This window comes from Oncorhynchus gorbuscha, linkage group LG25 (genome assembly GCF_021184085.1).
Source record: "Oncorhynchus gorbuscha isolate QuinsamMale2020 ecotype Even-year linkage group LG25, OgorEven_v1.0, whole genome shotgun sequence".
NCBI classification, from domain to species: domain Eukaryota; kingdom Metazoa; phylum Chordata; class Actinopteri; order Salmoniformes; family Salmonidae; genus Oncorhynchus; species Oncorhynchus gorbuscha.
In genome coordinates this window covers 33,396,175-33,418,732 of record NC_060197.1, presented here as the reverse complement: position 1 = coordinate 33,418,732, position 22,558 = coordinate 33,396,175, and the positions used below count along the sequence as shown (strand labels likewise).

Sequence of the window (22,558 nt, the reverse complement as noted above, 5' to 3'; positions counted from 1 at the left end):
ATAAGGATGCAATAGGATAATAGTTATAAGGATGCAGGAAGTAGGAATACAGATATAATCCTTGTAGTAAATACATTCTAGTGTTGTAAATGAAGTCATCAATTTGGAGTGCAATACAGAATAGGGACTACATGTATAAAGTGGAGGAATAAAAGATTAGGGGCGAAGGTTTAGTGATGTATTTACATTTAAACAGTGTGTCTGCCTATGGATTGAAAACACACTGTGGGATGCATTCAGTCATTTCATGAGCATACTTCAATGAAAATTCCTGTTGTAAATACCAGCTGAAAATGAACATCGCGCTACTTCACATCCACAACCAGTGAGTGTGCGAGTCAAACAGCAGCTGTTTATCACATCCTGCTAATTCCATCATCTTCCTGCTGACTGCAATACTCCAATCTCGTTGCAGGTTGACCCGTTTCGAAGGTGAAGGTTGACGTTGAGTAAACCACAGGCTGTGCTCATTGTACCTGGCGTGTACAGTCAAGGCCAAACCTTGCCATGCAAATTTTTACATTGACTGAGAGAAAAACGCCGGGTGACATTTGAAACACTACGACAGCAAAAAATACTTTTATTTGTCAATGGCCACAATGTACAGGAGGCAGGGATAAAAAAAACAGGACGAGGATAAGGTTCGAGATACATGTTCCCGCAACAAATACACACGACTCCGTCAAGTCTAAGATGTGTTAATTAATAAAGGCCTGCACAGGTGGCAAGCTCCTAGCTGGACTGATTCAAAGCAAACCACAATAACAAAAGTTGTCAATTACCACCAAGCCTGATGCTACCATAAGAAAGACAACCAACCTAGCCAATCAACATCTTATTAAAGGTACTTTGAGTTTATTATTGGGAATCAGACATTAAGGTATGGATTTGCTGTTATGCTATTTTGCTGAGGCTTCACATAGTTGCACAATATTCCCGGTGATTGTCACTTTATTGCTAGCTTTATGTAGATATCTATCTCAATTACATAGTACCCCTGCACGTCGACCCAGTCCTGGTACCCCTTGTATATAGTCAAGTTATCATTACTCATTGTGTATCTACTATTGCTTTTATTATTTCCTGTCTTACTTTTCTATTATTTCTATTTTCTTCTCTCTTCCCTGTTGGGAAGGGCCTGTAAGTAAGTAGTTCACTGTTAATCCACACCTTTTGTTTACGAAGCATGTGACGAATGCAATTTGATTTCATTTAGCAACCATTAGCAAGAGAAACAGTCGCTAAAGGGGAAGAAGGCTAAGCTAGCAGCCGGGTGTATCGAAGCCGACTCTACAGAATGGCACAGTAACCTTTTCCCTCTCTTGTTGTGTATGAACATAAGCCACTGGTATCCTGAACATTACATTACAGTGAGCCAGTCATATTTTACAGAAATAGCTCATTCAGCGCTCCGAGCCACATCTATCGAGACAAGCTGTTTTATATCACACAGTGCATTATGTGTATGCTGCTTTACGGGACATACATCTCCTAGCCCCAAGCCCCTGGCCCCTCCATTTTGTCTTTAATGAGCGAAGCCACCATGCTCTATCCTTGTGTGTGAGGTTCTGCACTGTGTTAAAGGAGGGAGTGCCGGAGTGCCAGAGATGTGTCTGGTAGAATGTGGGGCCCGCCTGTCACATTGTAGTGGGTACTTTGGCGTTTAAATATTTATCTAAGGTACCTCCAGAGTCAGGCCCATCCACACATGAATTATGCAGAACATGGATCCCTTACAAGTATGAAAAATGAAGCACTTAACACTAAGCAGTGTGCAGCACTAATACACTGGAAATAAGTTTGGAGCTACATGGAACCACATATGGTCTTTATATCCATTTCCAGCAATGCTCTGACACTCACTCCACATGATCACACTCTACCACTCCTTTTAGAAAGTTAGACAGAGGAATCCATTTACGGCAGTTGCAAGTGTTATGTTAATTAACAAAACGGGCAAGTAAGTGGCTTTGTGCCATGTGGCACTGTGAGACAAGGAAATGTGATATTTGTTTCCGCCACCTGTCCTTGTTGTTAAGTTGTTAACTATTTATTTCTCTTTTGAACAAAGGAATAGCCTTACCCCCAGCTATTGTCTTAAAGTGACAGTTCACTCCCAAATCAAGGTTTGTCAGATGTTTTCAGAACTCAAAATATTCACATTTTAAAATGAGTCCATGAGTCCCATGTTATCTGCTGCCTTACATCTCCTGGCCCCTGGCCCCCCATTTTGTCTCTAATGAGCGAGGCCACCATTTCCCAAAACATTACAGAGAAACAGAAGTCAGGCGATGATTAATGTTCGACATGGCTCTTGGCAGTTAGCATGCTAACGCTAACAGTGACATTGGACTGAGCTCACCTCGCTAAATAGAAGAGCTATAACCGGCTTTCCACCTCAGAATCTTCCAGAACAAGGGTGGCCAAACCTCCTTCCCAAAGAGCTTCTGGGCATGCAGGATTTTGTTCCAGCCCTGCTCCAACACACCTGATTGAGCTAATCAAGGTAATCATGGGAATCAAGTAGTAGCAACAGGTGTGCTAGATCACAGACAGACTATCCAGGAAAAGGGGTTGGAGGAGGATTTTATAACCTCCTCTTATAGAGTCACCTAACTTTTGGATAACTATCCCACATAACAGCCACGACCTCACGTGTTTAACAGTGTGTGGAGAACATCACGCTACTTCACATCGATAATCCCTGGAAAACCACCCACTTGGCATCAGGCTTGTATCCCGCACAAATGAGACATGCACTTGATAAGGGCCCTGGCAAGGCTCTGATTGTCCATGTGAGGGTTCTCTAAGCCCTAATTGGTGCTCACAATTCAGCACAACTAGTCAAGTGTAAAGGCAATGAGGTACAGAAATGTAAAGGGGAGGAGAGAGTGAGAGTAGTAGACAGGAACAGTGTTTTCTTTGTCCGACTGTGGCATGTGTCGACGGCCATGAGAGACTTACAGTTGATTTTGAATTGAATTTCACACTATATGACATTAACCCTTCTTTTTAATGTTGCTCAGAATCAGCACCTCGTACCCACGTCATCTGGGGCCATTGTTTGATTAAGCATCTAATTCCACGAAATGAATTGCTTGATTCATTGTTGATCTCTTCAAAGAATTGCAATCCTCTCTTTTACAAATAATTAATGTATTGTACACATACAGTATGGCTCCATGGACACACAACACATGCGAGGGATTACACACTGAGGTAATCTGCTCTCAGAAGTGGTTGTGATACTGTAAAAGGATTGAAATGAACCCTTTCTTTCCGGGTATAACCATTTTGGGACCCAAAAAAGAGTTTTACCTGGAACCAAATAGGGTTCTCCTATGGGGACAGCCGAAGAACCCCTTTGTAACCCTTTTATCTAAAAGGCTTTGCAGTGGGAGACATCCCTGCTCAGCCTGAGAGGCGAGATGCAGTATGAGTTGTGACTCCATCTGTCCCTGAGTTCAACAACTGAATGCCTTTTATCAATCACTTCAGTGGGCCATTAGGGGCCACACAGCGGCAATAATACTAGGAGCGGCTGAGTCACCTCATCTGTGTGTGTGTGTCTGTGTATGATCGTCAGGCAGTACTGAAACTGAACAAATTAACCTGAAGGGTTAATAAAGAAATGACATAAGATGTGTTGCCTGTAATGAAAAGGGCACATCAACAAGCTGGCAGCTGGGCCTCCATTGACATATTTGACTGGGAAATCAGCGCACACACACACGCACGCCCGCCCGCCCACACACACACACACGCACGCACACCCGCCCGCCACACACACACACACACACACACACACACACACACACACACACACACACACACACACACACACACACACACACACACACACACACACACACACACACACACACACACACACACACACACACACACACACATCAGACGGGATCCGATAGGTGTGCTGCTGGGTCCACAGCACACAGTTTGTAAGCAACAGAAAAAGTGCCATTATATCTGTATTTGCACGTTATCTTATCGTCTGCTGGGCTGGGGAGTGGTTGCATCGTGGCATCTGACTGAGCAGGGCTTGATGGGTAATTGATATGCTGTTGGGCTGTTTGCTCGGGGGGCCATCTATTATGGCTCTATGCCTCTCCCTGCGTGGGCTGTGATGGACTATGATGACACGTACGGGGACTCGGGATGGCGGTGAGAGGGAGGGGAAAAGTCATCTCACCATGGGGAATGATTGAGGTGTGACACTGAGGAAATGGTGTTTTCAGAGACAAGGGTAGTAGATATCATAATCAAACCCCCAGATGTTGTCCCTCACTACAGATCTAGGATCAGATTACACTAACCTTCACCATTGGGGATTGGGGGGGGAGCAGAAAATATCTGACTCAGTGTCAGACCCAGTGTCTCCTAACTACTCCTACTCCTTTTAAACATACTATGATCTGTTGTTTTGCTCAGCGAATGAAAGGGGAGAGCTCAGGAGCGATGCAGACGATGATGCCTCTGTTACTAGCTATTGTCTAAATGTAGATTTAAAAGCAGAGGGGGCGCCACAGAAACCTGAGGGAGGCTGCGCTGCATCTTCTCCAGTCAGGCAGGTCCTCTGTTTTATATAAATAGATACAGATATCTACAAGCAGTGCCTCTCTGTTGTATTCGCCATGTTCTGGCCAACACAAAAGAAAGAGCTTTGTACCACCATATATATATATATATATATATATATATATTTATATATATATATTTAGCAAAGTTAAGACTAGGGTGTGACATCAAATATCGTCCTGTCAAAAAATCTGTTAGTTATGCCATTTGGGTGCCTGAGAAAGAGCTTATAGCCAATGGTTATGACAAGAGGGAAAATAAATAGCTTTTGAGTAAAACAAACAAACAAACATTTTGTGCTTCTCTACGGTCAGAATATTTTAGGAGAGGATGACGGCAACAAAAAAAAAAAAACACTTACAATTACCCATCATGCCCGGTCGTCACTTTGGATCGGCACCTCAGTAGCTTCTTCGCTGTGCATGCCTTGAATCTACCTAATTTAATACAGAGGCTAGCTCTGCTAATCCGCTGTTAAGCTGTCGCCTGCAAACAAATGAAAAATGTAAAGCCCGGTGCAAGCTAAAAGGTTAGTGATGTTGTGCCTGCGCTAACGCTGTTCTACTCTCCAGCGGGTCATTATATAACCTTGTCCGTATTCACTAAGTTTAATGAAAAAGAAGTCACGCTTCAAAGCATCCCACTCAATTTAACCTGGGTAGACACAGTATTAATAATTTGGTGACTGAAAAGCCATTGCCGCTCTTAAGAGCACCGTGTCCGGGGACATGTGTGGCAGAGAGACTTTCACGACTGGCAGTGGGTTTTTATTGCTGGATCTTAACAGGGGGAGGGTGGGCTAAGTACTTTTTAACAGAGCCGTTGGGCTATAGCAGGATCTTCCCAGCCTCCTCTGTAGCCTGCACTCTTTACTGCTCAGACTGCTAAATGTGATGTTTTTTTCATGTGATTACCTTAATGTCTAATGGGAGGCAGACAAATGGGAAATCTTGGATAGTAAAGGTTTTATTCTAATCTAAAAAGGTTTCCACCGGACCTCATGAGGAAAATGTGGCCACAATCATTCTAGCCACTCCCCTCAGATAGCTCACTTTAAGTAATAGTCTGATCCGCCAATGAGGTCATGGTAGGCTCAAAAGTTGAGATCAGTTGGGATCCATCTCTGAGCATTATGGGAGATTAAAATATAAAATATGTCCGCTGTTGCTGTAGAGACAGCTGCTGTACAGAGCTTGTTACTGTGGCTAGCTACGAAAAGCACACATTGCTTTCTCAATTCTTATTGGCACAACAGAAAGCCCAGTGTGTGAGAGAGCTCGGAGAGGAGTTGGTAAGAAGGCCCCATTGTTTTGCCAAATTATTTGATTAGTGCTCTGTGATTTGAGACTGCCTTTTAACTACCTTTGGAGGCATGATGCAACAGGGAAAATGCACATTGAGAGCTCTTGTCACAAAATATGGCCACTGTTTGGCAAAACTACAGTAATCATTTAGAGGTCACACTGGTTTTAAACTGATTTGATTTGGAAAAAAGTATATCATACCTTTGTGACAATATGCATTTTCAAAGCTTTGTGGAAAATAAGGAATGATGAAGCAAAATTCTCCTCAGGAAATGCTTCTGTTTTGAGAATAAGCCTGAATAAGTCACGCTAAAACTCTACATTCATGACAACATAGCCCGAGACATTCTCCTCAAAATTATCTGAGAGCGGAGCTTCGACTCGCAATGGCAAAAACATTTCAAGCTATTGAGCCTTCGCCACGGGTAGTGTAGTGTTCTAACAGCCAGCCAGGCCATTTAAGAGTATGAATCGAGAGGTCGAGAAGCGCCTGTTGATACCTCTTCAGTGTTATAACAGCCAGACGATTTAAGAGTATGAATCGAGAGGTCGAGAAGCGCCTGTTCATACCTCTTTCCCACAGTAGACATCCGGTACAGGACCGCTCAGTTTCAACAATTATACTGAGTGACATTTTCAATTTAATATGCATAAAAGGGCACATTTCCGATTCTTTCACTTGGTGGGAGTGAAGGGCTGAGGGAAAGGGAAGGACTATAATTAATCCTATCACTTTGGATGGCAGTCTGACAAATACCCGCTCCCGTTTGGATGTACAGGGGAAGAAAGGGAGCATTTAAAGACGCCATTAACCTCATTTGATGTCTTAAAGCCACGCTGTATCAGTTCGGAAATATTGATGAATGATCGTACCCTCGCCAAGTCGATCAAAATGGAAACTGTTGCCATCAAGGATTGGCCAAGGAGAAAGAGGGGCGGAAGTGGTGTAATGGCGGCAAGAGGGTGGTGGTGTTTGATCGTGGCAGGAATCACTTTTTCTATTCTGCAAAGGAACTGGTGAAAGCATCAGTATTCATACAACAGATAATGACTCTTGGATATCGGATCATGGAAATATGGATAAGAGACAGGACCTGACCACATGAACAAACGGGTAAAAACTCTGGGCCCTAGTTAGAGACGAGACATGTCTCTGGTCACGTTATATGGACAGGAATAACTCCAATATACAGGCTAGAGGGGATACTTTAGTTGTGCTATGAAAATGAGTGAGCATTTGAATGAGTGCTAGCCTCTCTCTGGACTAATTAGCGTTTTGGTCCAATGTCTATGATGAAAATGATGATCCTACTTTATAAATCCCTTTCCTACAAGAGAAAAGAGGGGTCGGCTAACACACACCGCCACACACTCACATGCACACGCACACGCGCGCACGCACGCACACACACACACACACACACACACACGCATACGCACGCACGCATACACACGCACACACACTCCTCTGCAAAATAAACATAACACAACTCACATGGCATTCCTAACTGTCAAGCATTTTTGAGCCGCACAAACCAGCTTTACATCTGCACACTTGTGATAAAAACGGCCTTTTCGTTGCTGGTGGAGAAACACCATGTGTACTCACAAAGGGCCAGGCGAGAGGGAGGAAGCAAGGCTTAATTAGAAATGTTTACTGATTTGCATTGCATTCTCATCGGTAATCTCGCCTTAAATGGAACTGGAATTCTTATTGCAATTAGTGATTACTTGAAAAGGGATATGTCCCCCGAATTATTGTTAATTACTGGATAAGGAAAAGTACACGAATTCACTGTGGATGTTTAACACTGTACTGTTCGGGGCGTTGCGACGCTCTTCTGTCAATATCTCCGTGCTTATCACATAATAAAGTTCAGAATACGAGCCGCGCTACTGCTACTGCATATGTGATCTGAGCACAAAAACACAACACGTGAAATGTATTCATTAACAAATTTAACAACTTAATAACATTATTATAAACACAATAACTGTGTTATATCTTCGGAGATGATAGGTGAAAGTCCAAAGCAATGAGAGATAACCGACCAGCACTCATCCCTCCTCCCCTTCAACCCCCATTCAAATGATATTGGACTATCCTCAGTGTTAGTTCGACTGCATTACTCATGCTCTGTGGCACTGCTCTGTGAGGTCTGAGCTCTGGGGCTCTGGGGACAGAGAAAGTACAAAGAAAGAGAACTGCTTTAGAAAGAATAGATAATGGTCTCTCGTCTCCCATACGGCAGTACACTGCACGACTCTGTTCTACGTGACCTCCCCTTCTCCACACACAGAACTACACAGAAACACTCACACATTTTTACACTGTCCCAAGTAGCGGGTGGAGAGAAGGTGCGAGGATATTCCGGCATGTGGGAGAGAGAGGGAGGCTGAGCACTGCCGAATGGGAGGGAAGAGAAGAGTGGATGGCATGAAAAGTTCATGTTTTCTTCGCCTTCTCCACCTTCCAGAAGGAAGAGTGGAAAAGATTGTCCCTGGAAGTGTCCATTAAGCAAATGTGACTATCTATTCAATGATACTTTACCACTTAGTAATCTTAATGGAAAACAGCAGTGTGGCTTAAGGCTAAAATGGTCATTGTAGAATAAAAATGTTTTCTTATAACCTGAAGGAACAAGTCCTTTTTATCCAATAAGCCGCATACTGTAGATGGGAGGGTATTAATACAAGTTTCCTATACTTCAGTCTTTGAAGGATAAATACAAGGCTCCAAGTTGTACTATGTATCCCAAATGCCCAGGTACTGTACTGAATCGATAACAGTTATTGTGCTCCACCGCCTGTTCCTCAGAGTTTCAGAGGTTGTTTGAAATGCACGACCAAAAGTGTCTTGATGTGGAGAGACTGCAGAACAAACCATCCTCCTGCCAGACGTGTCTATCCGTTAGGAGATACACACACACCACCAACCGCTGCCTTCCGCCACCGTGTCCCACGAGACACATTAGTAAGGTGGGGGGGAATCCAGTTTGTCACTTAATAAAAATGGCCTAGGAAAACAGATGGTTTTGTTCAAACGGCCCCCCGGTGCTCAAAGCGAACCCGGATCGCTACAGCGGTGGCCAACGGCATACATGAAAAGAAACCTCCCTTTGTAGTGGAAACCAGACAGAAGGAGGTGAATGAATATTGAAATGTGCCCCGTGTCGGCATGAGGCCAAGTGTCATGAAAAGCGATTGAGGTGGAAACATTAGCCCTCCTGTTGGAATTCGGAACATCTGGGCTCGGCTTGTTGAATGGGGAAGCAGCAAGAGTATCACGCAGAAGACATCGCTTCCCTCAGACTTTCAGTTTTCATAACAATTCATTTATTATTCATGCATTGGTGTATGAATAGCGAAATTGCAGGATGGTTGGTTGACAAATAAGGGGTCTGAAAGTTTGGTTGCCAAGAAGTATGACATTTGCCTTTATTTGTTTTGTCTTTCTTACAATGGGTGGAAATAAGAGTGTGCAGAGAGAAGTTATTCTAATTGTGCTGCAGCCTTGCTCTGCTTGGTAGACGGCACAGTGTATTTGTGAAAGTTAATTATCTGATAGGATAGGCAGTGGCAGCCCACTAACGCAAAAAATGTATTAGTTCATTCTGTTATCCGCTGTGCAATGGAACAATTCATTAAATGGACCACAACCACAAACTGGACCACGGTTATCACGCGAGGGCAGTGAGGACTTGAAAATAGATGATGAAACGATAACATATACTTTACTATTCCAGTGTAATGGTAAGGATGAACTGTCTAGTTCAAACTAAAATAACCATACCCAATCAAAAAGTGTTTCAAATGCATGTGGTGGTAGCCTAGAGGTTAAGTGTGTTGAGCTAGTAACCGAAAGGTAGCATGTTCAAATCCCTGAGCTGACTAGGTGAAAAATCTGTCAATGTGCCCATGAGTACGGCACTTAACCCTATTTGCTCTGGATAAGAGCATCTGCTAAATGACTAACCATATGGAAACCTTTTGATTACATCACCAGTTGGCCATAAAATATAGATATAATGAACCACTGGAGGCTGAAGAAATTCAGCTTGGCCCCTAAGACCCTCACAACCTTTTACAGATGCCCAATTGAATGCATCCTGTTGGGCTGTGTCACGGCCTGGTATGGCAACGGCACCGCCCGCACCGCAGGGCTCTCCAGAGGGTGGTGCGATCTGCCCAACGCATCACCGGGGGCACACTGCCTGCCCTCCAGGACACCTACAGCACCCGATGTCACGGGTAAGCCAAAAGGAACATCAAGAACATCAACCACCCCTCGAATCACGGCCTGTTCACCCCACTCCCATCCAGAAGGCTAGGTCAGTACAGATGCATCAAAGACTGAAAAACACCTTCTATCTCAAGGCCATCAGACTGTTAAATAGCCATCTCTAGCTGGCTATCCCCGGATAATCAACCCTGCACCTTAGAGGCTGCTGCCCTCTATACATAGACATGGAATCACTGGTCACTTTAATAATGGAATACTAGTCACTTTAATAACGTTTACAGACTGTTTTACTCATTTCATATGTATGTACTGTATTCTATTCTACTGTATTTTAGTCAATGCCACTCCGATATTGCTCGTCCTAATATTTATATTTTTCTTAATTACATACTTTTACATTTAGATCTGTGTGTCCAGTGCCTTGTAAAACTATTCTTCCCCCTTGGCGTTTTTCCTATTTTGTTGCATTACAACCTGTAATTTAAATGGATTTTTATTTGGATTTCATGTAAAGGACATACACAAAATAGTCCAAGTTGGTGAAGTGAAATGAAAAAAATAACTTAATTAAAGAAATTCAAAAAAATTTAAAAACGGAAAAGTGGTGCGTGCATATGTATTCACCCCCTTTGCTATGAAGCCCCTAAATAAGATATTTTGCAACCAATTACCTTAAGAAGTCACATAATTAGTTAAATAAAGTCCCCCTGTGTGCAGTCTAAGTGTCACATGATCTGTCACACGATCTCACTATAAATACACATGTTCTGAAAGTCCCCAGAGTCTGCAACACCACTAAGCAAGGCGCAACACCAAGCAAGCGGCACCATGAACACCAAGGAGCTCTCCAAACAGGTCAGGGACAAAGTTGTGGAGAAGTACAGATCAGGGTTGGGTTATAAAAAATATCAGAAACTTTGAACATCCCACGGAGCACCATTAAATCCATTATTGAAAAATTGAAATATGACACCACAATAAACCTGTCAAAGAGGGCCGCCCACCAAAACTCACGGACCAAGCAGGGAGGGAATTAATCAGAGAGACAACAAAGAGACCAAAGATAACCCTGAAGGGGCTGCAAAGCTCCACAGCGGAGATTGGAGTATCTGTCCATAGGACCACTTTAAGCCGTACACTCCACAGAGCTGGGCATTACAGAAGAGTGGCCAGAAAAAAAACCATTGCTTAAAGTGCTCACCAAAAGGCATGTGGGAGACTCCCCACACATATGGAAGAAGGTACTCTGGTCAGATGAGATTACAATTGAGCTTTTTGGCCATCAAGATAAACCTCTCATCCCCCGAGAACACCATCCCCACAGTGAAGCATGGTGGTGGCAGCATCATGCGGTGGGGTTGTTTTTCATCGTCAGGAACTGGGAAACTGGTCAGAATTGAAGGAATGATGGATGGCGCAAAATACATTTTTTTTGTCTTAAAAAAAATATTTTGCATCTTCAAAGTGGAAGGCATGTTGTGTAAATCAAATGATACAAACCCCCAGAATTTTTTTTTTGTTCAATTCCAGGTTGTAAGGTAACAAAATAGGAAAAATGCCAAGGGGGGTGAAGCCACTGTATTGTTGTGAATTGTTAGATACTACTGCACTGTTGGACCTAGGAACACAAGCATTTCGCTACAACCGCAATATCATCTGCTAAATATGTGTATGTGACCAATCAAATTTGATTTGACATACTGCCAAATTCTCTATAATGACGTTGTAGGCGGATTATGGTAGAGAAATTAAAATGGAATTCTCTGGCAAAAGCTCTGGTGGACATTCCTCAGTCTGCATACCAATTGCACACTCCCTCAAAACTTGAGACATCTGTGCCATTGTGTTGTGTGACAAAACTGCACATTTTAGAGTGGACTTTTATTGTCCCCAGCACAAGGGGCACCTGTGTAATGATCATTTAATTTAATCAGCTTCTTGATATGCCACACCTGTGAGGTGGATGGATTATCTTGGCAAATGAGAAATGCTCACTTACAGGGTTGTAAACAAATGATATATTCCAAAATGACACCGAGCAGAGAAAAATCATATGTTGGTAGGTCTCCAACGCTCTGATTGTAATCCATATAGCCAAAAGCTCATTTATATTACAATATCTTTGCCTGAAATCAAACAAATAGCAAAAGGATGGTCAACAACAAAACAAGACTCCAATAAAGCTGGTTATACTACACAGACTATCGCTAGAAAAGCATGAACTTTCATGTAATTGTCTTTTCCTCCGACCGCCGAGTGGAAAAGTCTGCCTCATATTTGCTTCCATAGAAGCACAGATGGATTATGTCGAGAATCCTTCCAGGGCATTCGACAGTGTACATAAACAGACAAAAATGTTATGGCCAACTGGTGCCAAGCCATTTCCGATGGACGCCAGTTGTCAAGCCGTAACAAATGTCACATTCCATATACACACTGTGTTTTCTCAGGCTCTTGCAGAAGACTAGCACATACTGTACCATGCGGCGTACTAGCCATCTCTAACCACTTCTCTAGAGAGTACACAAGGAAGAAGACTATATTAGTATTAGGAATTCTGCAAAGGGGAATACAGAACTGGATGGGGGGAGGGTGGGTGGTGGTTGATGATGCATGATCTCCGTTGTTGAGAGTGGGGTGATAATGCATAATTCTATAATTCTGTGGGAGGCTGTCATAGAACCCACTGTTTTCCTTGGTCAACCAAGTGTATCATACATTATCATGAATCCCTGCAAGGCATGTCTGTCAGTTTATCTGTCTTATTTCGTAAGTGGGATCCCCCGTCACAGTGGGTCAGCATCACAACAAGAGCAGTCAAGCCATGCTCAGATGTGTACAAATTCATCAATCTCCATGGCACTTTCGTTATTTGTTTATTAATTATTTTAATGGAGAATGAAGATGAAATAATATAGATAAACTGACAGACATGCCTTGCAAGGATTCATGATCATGTATGATGCACTGTGCAGAATATACACAATCAGTGGTGGAAACAGTACCCAATTGTCATACTTCAGTAAAAGTAAAGATACCTTAATAGAAAATGACTCAAGTAAAAGTGAAAGCCACCCAGTAAAATACTACTTGGGTAAAAGTCTAAAAGTATTTGGTTTTAAATATGCTTAAGTATCAAAAGTAAATATAACTACTAAAATATACTTAAGTATCAATCATTTCACATTCCTTATATTAAACAATCCAGACAGCACAAAAAAAAGAGGTTTATTTATAGATAGCCAGGGGCACGCGCCAACACTCAGACATCATTTACACATTGTCACGGTCGTCCTCCTCTTCATCTGAAGAGGAGAGGCGAGAAGGATCGGAGGACCAAAATGCGGCGTGGTATGTGTTCATCATGAATTTTAATAAAGAAAACACCGAACACTGAAACACTATACAAAAACAATAAACAAAATAACAACCGTGAAGCTAATGAGAACTGTGCTGAAACAAGCAATCAACATAGACAATCACCCACAAACAAACAGTGAAACCCAGGCTACCTAAGTATGATTCTCGATCAGAGACAACTAATGATACCTGCCTCTGATTGAGAACCATACTAGGCCGAAACATAGAAATCCCAAATCATAGAAAAATCAACATAGACTGCCCACCCCAACCCACGCCCTGAACATACTAAATAATGACAAAAACAACAGAAATAAAAGGTCAGAACGTGACACACATGCAGTATTTGTGTTTAGCGAGTCCGCAGATCAGAGGCAGTAGGGATGACCAGGATGTTCTCTATATAAGTGTTTGAATTGGACCATTTTCCTGTCCTGCTAAGCATTCAAAATGTACGTTTTTTTTATATAGAATACAAAAGTACATATTTTCTTTAGGAATGTAGTGGAGTAAAAGTAAACGTTGTCAAACATATAAATAGTATAGTAAAGTACAGATACCCCAAATACTACTTAAGTAGTACTTTAAAGTATTTTTTACTTAAGTACTTTACACCACTCTACACCATACGTGTATGCCAACAGAAAAGAGTGACCACTATGGAAAATCGAAAATGTACTCCATATGCAAGCTTTACACAAAGCTAATGACAGCCTCAAGGAGGCCAGACAGTAAGACTGATACATCCCCAGGCAATTGGTCCTGTTATTTTGATCCTTAATCAGGAAAGACACTGACCTTTGATGACCGTTTAATAAAAAAGAAGCAAATGAATACACTAATGTGACTGTCTGTATTGATTCATGGCAAAACGCTCCAGCGTTTATATCATTATGCTAATAAGATGCAGGAAATTGTCCCGCTTCTTAACTTCCTTTGATTTCATCAAAACACTCGACCCCAAACGAGTAGGTCAGTGGTTTTGAGATGATCATTGATTGTGTTGGAGTTAACATCAAATTAATATTTTAACGGTGGAAGTGTAATCTCCCTGATGCCAATATGAATGGAATTTACAGTGGAGATACCACAGCTATCTATATATGTGATGGCTTGTTATATTGCATACAACACATTTATTTTGTACTTACATACTTACACATGTCAGACAGAGGGTGTGTTATAATGACGAATACATTGTTTTTGTTGGCTGTGCTCCATTTGAAATGTATCTACGTTTCCAGATGAGTCAACTACAAAACCACACTCATTGTACACCATAACAACGTGGCGAGACGCTTTGAAGCCTAATTGTGCACCAAAAATGTACCCAGTTGATTTTGTGTGCGTTTCTATAGCTGTTACTTAGTCTTTAAAAAGACCCACAAATGACAAACAAATGAAAGTGGGCGGTAGAGAGTGATGGAATGGGATGTGAGCGGGGCAATGTCACCGCAAACTGCAAAACAAGAACCCTCTGGGGGATCTCATTAAAATAATACAGAGAATGAATAACTTCAGATCACTTTAAAGATTCTACTTTTTGATTGTGTGTTTGTGTGCTGGCCTAACCGATGGAGTGTGAGACAGAGGTAGAAAGAGTGTGTGTGGGTCTAAGTGTGTGTGTTTTGTTGCTAAAGAGTGTGTGTAGGTCTGAGTGTGTGTGTGTTTTGTTGCTAAAGTGTGTGTAGGTCTGAGTGTGTGTGTATTGTTGTTAGAGTGTGTGTGTGGGTCTGAGTGTGTGTGTGTGTTTTGTTGCTAAAGAGTGTGTAGGTCTGAGTGTGTGTGTTTTGTTGTTAGAGTTTGTGTGTGGGTCTGAGTGTGTGTGTTTTGTTGTTAGAGAGTGTGTGTAGGTCTGAGTGTGGTGTGTTTTTGTTGTTAGAGAGTGCGTGGAGGTCTGAGTGTTTGTGTTTTGCTGTTAGAGAGTGTGTGGAGGTCTGATTGTGTGTGTTTTGTTTTGTTGTTAGAGAGTGTGTGGAGGTCTGAGTGTGTGTGTTTTGTTGATAGAGAGTGTGTGGAGGTCTGAGTGTTTGTGTTTTGCTGTTAGAGAGTGTGTGGAGGTCTGATTGTGTGTGTTTTGTTGTTAGTTAGAGAGTGTGTGGAGGTCTGATTGTGTGTGTGTTTTCTGTGTGTGTGTTTTGTTTTGTTGTTAGAGAGTGTGTGGAGGTCTGAGTGTGTGTGTTTTGTTGTTAGAGAGTATGTGGAGGTCTGAGTGTGTGTGTTTTGTTGTTAGAGAGTATGTGGAGGTCTGAGTGTGTGTGTTTTGTTGTTAGAGAGTATGTGGAGGTCTGAGTGTGTGTGTTTTGTTGTTAGAGTGTGTGTGTTTTTTGTTAGTATGTGGAGGTCTGAGTGTGTGTGTTTTGTTGTTAGAGAGTATGTGGAGGTCTGAGAGAGAGTGTGTGGAGGTCTGAGTGTGTGTGTTTTTTTGTTAGAGAGTATGTGGAGGTCTGAGTGTGTGTGTTTTTTTGTTAGAGAGTGTGTGGAGGTATGAGTGTGTGTGTTTTTTTGTTAGAGAGTGTGTGGAGGTCTGAGTGTGTGTGTTTTGTTGTTAGAGAGTATGTGGAGGTCTGAGTGTGTGTGTTTTGTTAATAGCACCATGTTACCACTCAATTTGCCAGCTATCATCAAATGGTTATGTATGTGGGATCCCCTCTGTTTTCACTGTGCGTGTGTGTGTGTGTGTGTGTGTATATACAGTTTAACATACACAGAGAGAGGGGATACACAGCTAAAACTGAACTGGAAATATTGAAGATATGACTTTGGAATAGCTTGCTTCGCTCTCAACCACACTAAAGAACTGTCAAAATAAAGCAAGCCAAGACGCAGCGGATATGATGATGGGGGAACAATGGCTTGAGCAAGAGAACAATGGCTTGAGCAAGAGAACAATGGCTTGAGAAAGAGAACAATGGCTTGAGAAAGAGAACAATGGCTTGAGAAAGAGAACAATGGCTTGAGAAAGAGAACAATGGCTTGAGAAAGAGAACAATGGCTTGAGAAAGAGAACAATGGCTTGAGAAAGAGAACAATGGCTATCACAGCAGTGGATGATATGTACCCAAATGGCAGAAAACAAGAGGGTGTCCGATATTTCCAGCACCTCCAAAGGCTTGTTTTAAGGCCATTGGGTAACTACACAGAGACGAAATCTAGAAGACCACAGGAAAGGACCTCATGTTTACCTCAGAGGCTTACCATAACAGTACAGTTATTATTGACTGGGTTTGTATCAGAGTTTTAACTGGAAGTTGTATTAACATTCCCAGGTGGTTCCCTGTTTTAGCAACGGTTGGGTTTTCAGGTTTCTTAGTAAACCCTCCAACTATTGTCTTTATTCTAGATGGGGAGTGGTGAAAACACAAAGCAGAGAAAGAGATAGAGACACAACAACCCACACAACTCAATGAAAAGCCAATGCTATTTAATGAAATGCCATGAGGTATCCTGATGCCCTCTAAAGCTTGGCAGGCCCTGTCTTCACTTTACACTAACAGGCAGAAAGGTTAAATACTCACATTGAGTCAGCATTACTGTTTGTTAGCTTCATGAATATTCTAGGGAAAGCCAGTTCACTTAGCGCGTCAAGTGAGTTGTAAAGCATGTGTTTTATCTCTACCTTAAAGTGGTTGGATTCATTGCCACACCGAACTGAAGCCACAACATCAATCAGCGTGTTCTTACAGTAGCTAGATCGAATAGTTAGCTGTTTTAATAACAGCAACAGCAAGGGGTGCCTTTTTTTAGCAAGTCAGGCATAATTCCCTTCCTTCTTCACTATTTCGTAGGAATTGTAACATTATCCATAACCTCTAATAACCACTGTGGACTCCAACATTGCCAATTGAAAAGTGTCCAATAATGCTTCTAAAAGTTGGTTCAATGCACAAAGGCCTTGTCCATGAGGAGAGGCGCAATTAGAGAAAAACAAACCTCCTTTAAGAGGAAATGAAAATGTCCGCCCAATGCGTTTGTTGGGGTGGTCGGTGGAGATGCCATCATGGCACAAACTGCCACCCAGCGGCACTAGGAAATGGGCATCACCCCCATTATGGCACCTCATTAAATCACACATGGGCACGGTTGGCGTCGTTGACCCAATGTGAAACTAGTCATGGGCACCAATGGTTTGTGCAGATTTATTCAACCATGTTGAATTTCTACTGGTCTATTTGGGATAGTGTTCTGGTACATAGAAATAAGACGAATCTAGTTCAATTATAGTGTAGGGGTCGCTTTACCTGGCTATCAGCTCAATGTGAGAGAGACTTCAAAACAGCTACCATAATACCAGTGAAACAAGTGTTTGGTGTGACAACTGGTAATATCATGCAGGTAATTTGTCATGTCAACATTTCCATGATACAGGTATGTTGGCAGTATGACGAGGTGGTGTTCTGGGTGGCCATTTTGTTTTTTTTAGCAACACATGGGGAGTCTTTCAAGAATCATTCTACCTGTGCCATGACATTGTCAGAATCCATATAGCTTCTTCTTTGCAGAAGGGGGGTGGGTTGGAACTCGTCCCCAAAAAACAATTTCCCTCCCTGGCCCTTCCGGACTGAATTTGTCACAAGGAGATGAGTTCAGAAGAAATTGGCTTCCCTTTCGTGCCCATCCTCATTTTTTTTTGTCTGTATCCTTTGCCGCTTTCCCTGTTTGTCTAGCCTACAGTCCTCCCTGCTAGGCCGGTGCCATTCATCACGTTGCCATCTCGACAGTGCCTGCCCCCTTCTTCGCTAGAAGCCATTAGAGCATCTCTGCATCGTGGCGGCCAGATTGCATTTCGGCCGCGCTCCGACATTTATCATCTTTTGTCCCTAACTTTTTATCTTCACCTGTCCTGTGTGAAGCAGTCCCTATCAGCTGCTGGCCTATGTAATGAAACACTGGAAGGTAAGCTGGAGTAAATAACCTAATTAGACTAGTAGCAAACGGGGAGACTATACACAAACGAATGGCGATGGGTCCTTGAATACCAGGGGAGGGACACGCTCACAGATGGGCCGTGGAGGAAGTTGAGGTGGTGGCGTGGCTCTATGCCCACTCCGCCTCCTCCCAATCCCTGTATTTATAGAAGGCCCTTGTTCAGGTTCTTGAAAATGTTTCTCTTTGGTTGATTTGAATGATGTAACAAAAGTACCACGAGTTCATCTTTTTCTTCATAGGAAAACAACAAGGGCCATAGGATTCTGGCCCAGTGTTTCAAGTAAAACAAATCTGCCACTCCGACAACAGTTGGAGGGCCTATCTATGACTAATGGGAAGGACAAGCCATCTCTCTCTCTCTCTGTCTCCCTATCTCCCCCTTCCCCTCTTTCCCTCTCTCCCACTCTTCCTCCCCCCCTCTCTCCCTAGCGTCATAATTATCGCCGCTGTTGCGCTAAACAATATTGAGTTGATGCAGTGAAAATGTCAGGACAGTATTAGCGGACGATTATGAATCCACATCAAGCTGGGAAAGAACAATTTAATTATCACCAAATAGATATTCACGGATCGGGTGCAGACGTAGTGCACTGACCGCTGGATGGGATTCGCTTTGTAAGTCGTAGCATGCAAAAAAGATCAGATGATGTAACAGACATCTGTCTATTGTAGTCTGGTGTGTGTTGCTTCGTACTACAGTGACTGAAAATCGTTAGCAGCTCTAGAGTAGCCTGGCACGGCAACCTTCTAAAAGACCACGATGAAGCACGAGGGGAAGTATTGCTGATGCCTTGTTTTCTACTGTTATTGTTGGTGGGGTTTTTAACGCCTCGGTCACACCGACAGCGCCATCGAGCAAAATGGTACGCAGCATCATCTGGATATGTGTGCAACAAAAGTTCAACATTCACCTTCGGCTACCATTTCTGTCCAGCCGTCTATGCATACAGTTTGATGCACATGTTGGATAAATCCAATGTACGCACCACACAGAACGCACTGCAACTGCCTCTGCAACGCAACGCTGCAAGGCAAACGCAGCGTTCCGTTGGAAATGAATGTGCTTCTGGTTTACCAAAATGCAATGACGCTGTCAGTGTGATCAAGGTGTAAGATGTCGCGTCGTGTCTAAGCGGCACTGTCTTCGCCTGCCTCTGATTTCTGCTTGCGGTCTGTCTGGGTCGCCTGTATCATTTCTGCCTAACGGGAAGTTCTCCTGAACCTCTTACTGAGGCAGACCTTAATTACCGTTAATGTGGCTCTTTTGGCTTACTGTACGTCTATATCTACCATAAGCTAATGCTACATTCCAAAATTCTCAATAAACCAATGCTTTGTCGCACCAAACAAACCAAGACGGATTGGCCATACAAACCAAGACGGATTGAATTCTTGAGACAAATACAAACAATGACATGAATTGTCTAGCCCCTGGTTCAAGATTTTCTAATCATAGAATCAAAGACAGAGGCATCCTTTTCTCTTAAGCCCATCTCAAGTACTGTTGGCAGTGTCTTTTTGTGAATGACCAAAAAATTCAATGAATACCGAGCAAATTCCCTTGTAGATTTCAAAGACGCCACACAATGAGCGCGTCAAAACAAAGCTGCCGGCATCTACAAGGCGGCCAGCCCCTTTAAAGATGAATATATCCTTCAGTGCTTCTATTTAGCTTTTGTATTTGCTATTTATTGTCTTTGAGATGCCTTCATGATTCTCAGAAGCTGAACACTATATCTTCTTCTGGTAGAAATACCCAGAGGATTTGACGACTGACAGGTTGTCTTGGCCTAGTTTTTCCCCCTCCCTCTCACTTTTCGACGGGATCAGAGTATTATTCTCTATTCCGGAGTTCACTATCACATGCCTGTAATTCCACAAAGCCGTTAGAGGGCTGTGCAACAGCACCAAATGCCACAATGCACACTGTGATGCTTTTTTCGAATGCAGCTTAAACACAGACACACACACACACACACACACACACACACACACACACACACACACACACACACACACACACACACACACACACACACACACACACACACACACACACACACACACACACACACACACACACACACACACACACACACACACACACACACACACACACACACAGTGAGGAACCGCCCACAATTACATGGTGCAGTAACATCTCTGGGTATCTCTGTCCCTTGACACTCAGGTTCACCAACTCTGTTGTGATAACTGTTCATCTAACATAGTTATGTTTCAATTTGTTATACCCTGCCAATTACAGATGCTATTTTCTCTAATTCCATAATAGGGAAGGATATACCAGCTCTGGTGATTTTAGTGTTGTGATTGGCTTATACCATCAACCAGTAAGATTATAATATGCATCACCACTTAAGCACCAAGCAGATCCTTTCCTTTATCTATCCCCATTTATACAATGAAGCCATAAATGGTGTTTGTTTGGAACAGTAAAATGTTACTCAAATGGCCTAACAATGATGTATGGGCCCCTCAATATCCTACATTTGTTGTTCAGCTTGTGTCCCCCAGTATCCCTCTGTTGCATTTGGTTAGTCAGCTACACATGCAAGTTGCAACAGGTGTCATTAATTTTAAAAAAAGGTATAGTAATCAACAGATATTTGAGATGAAACAGAAGATTAATATGCAATTTACATGCAATTCAAAGGTTTCGTTAATATTCTCTGTTTATCTTCAAAACTCATTTCCAAACTTTTGGGGCCCGTGAGATTAGGTTGGCATGGTTATTGTTGGTATACTTTATTAACGTTGAGAACCTGTCATGACCAAATTATGCTCTAGTTAATCAATGGATTAAACTAATACTCCTTGTTATTACTTTCCATGCAAATTCTTCCTTCCCCTCAGCAAACATAATTTTACATTGGCAGAAATCATAGAGGCCCCAGGGCTTTTTGTTGTTGTTGCCCCCTGTTACTAATCAGTTACACAGTCAAGGCAAGCCCCCTCCCAGTTACCCACGTGGTACCCCCTACCTCCTCACCCCACCTGACGATTAGCAGAGTGGCAACAGGTAGCAGCAGGCTGTCTACACTCACTGAGAGTGGGCTACTGGATCCTCCTGTGGTTGGTGGTTGCAATAACAAATTAACAAAACTTTTTAACAAAAGTGGTTTATTTAACAGAAACTCAGAATTGATGTAAAAATTCAGTGCTGCTTGAAAGTATGTGAACACTACAGGGCTGGTCTTTATTTAGCTATAAAATATTAAAATAAACATATAAAATCCTTATCTAAACCCCAATTTGTAAAAGACATTCCAAGTAAATGACAGCAACCGCCAAGACATGATATATTTTCAATGTTTATTTAACAAAAGTGGTTCATTTAACAGAAACAGAGAATTGATGTGTGCAAAAATATGTGCACTCCTTCAGTCAATGGCACCTCCATTTGCAGCGATAACTTGGAGTAAACGTCTCCGATAGCCAGTAATCAGTCTCTGATATCTGTTTTGAGGGATTTTTGCCCACTCTTCCTTACAGTGGCTTGCGAAAGTATTCACCCCCTTGTCATTTTTCCTATTTTGTTGATTTCCGGAGGGGGTTTGTATCATTTGATTTGCACAGCATGCCTTCTACCACTTTGAAGATGCAAAATATTTTTATTGTGAATAAAAAAAAACAGAAAACTTGAGCGTGCGTAACTATTCACCCCCCAAAAGTCAATACTTTGTAGAGCCACCTTTTGCAACAAGTACAGCTGCAAGTCTCTTGGGGTATGTCTCTATAAGCTTGGCACATCTACCCACTGTGATTTTTGCCCATTCTTCAAGGCAAAACTGGTCCAGCTCCTTCAAGTTGAATGGTGTACAGCAAAGTTCCACTGGTGTACAGCAATCTTTATGTCAAACCACAGATTCTCAATTGGATTGAGGTCTGGGCTTTGACTAGGCCATTCAAGTTATTTACATGTTTCTCCTTACACCACTCAAGTGTTGCTTTAGCAGTATGCTTAGGGTCATTTTCCTGCTGGAAGGTGAACCTCCGTCCCAGTCTCAAATCTCTGGAAGTCTGAAACAGGTATAACTAAAGAATTTCCCTGTATTTAGCGCCATCCATCATTCCTTCAAATCTGCCCAGTTTCCCAGTCCCTGCT

General features: G+C 42.5%; 1 protein-coding gene across 21 annotated transcripts in view; it reads right to left on the bottom strand.

The window, feature by feature from the left end:
* Positions 1-22,558, bottom strand: part of LOC124014436 (receptor-type tyrosine-protein phosphatase delta-like) — a 611,657-nt gene that overhangs the window by 120,100 nt on the left and 468,999 nt on the right. The window lies entirely within an intron of this gene.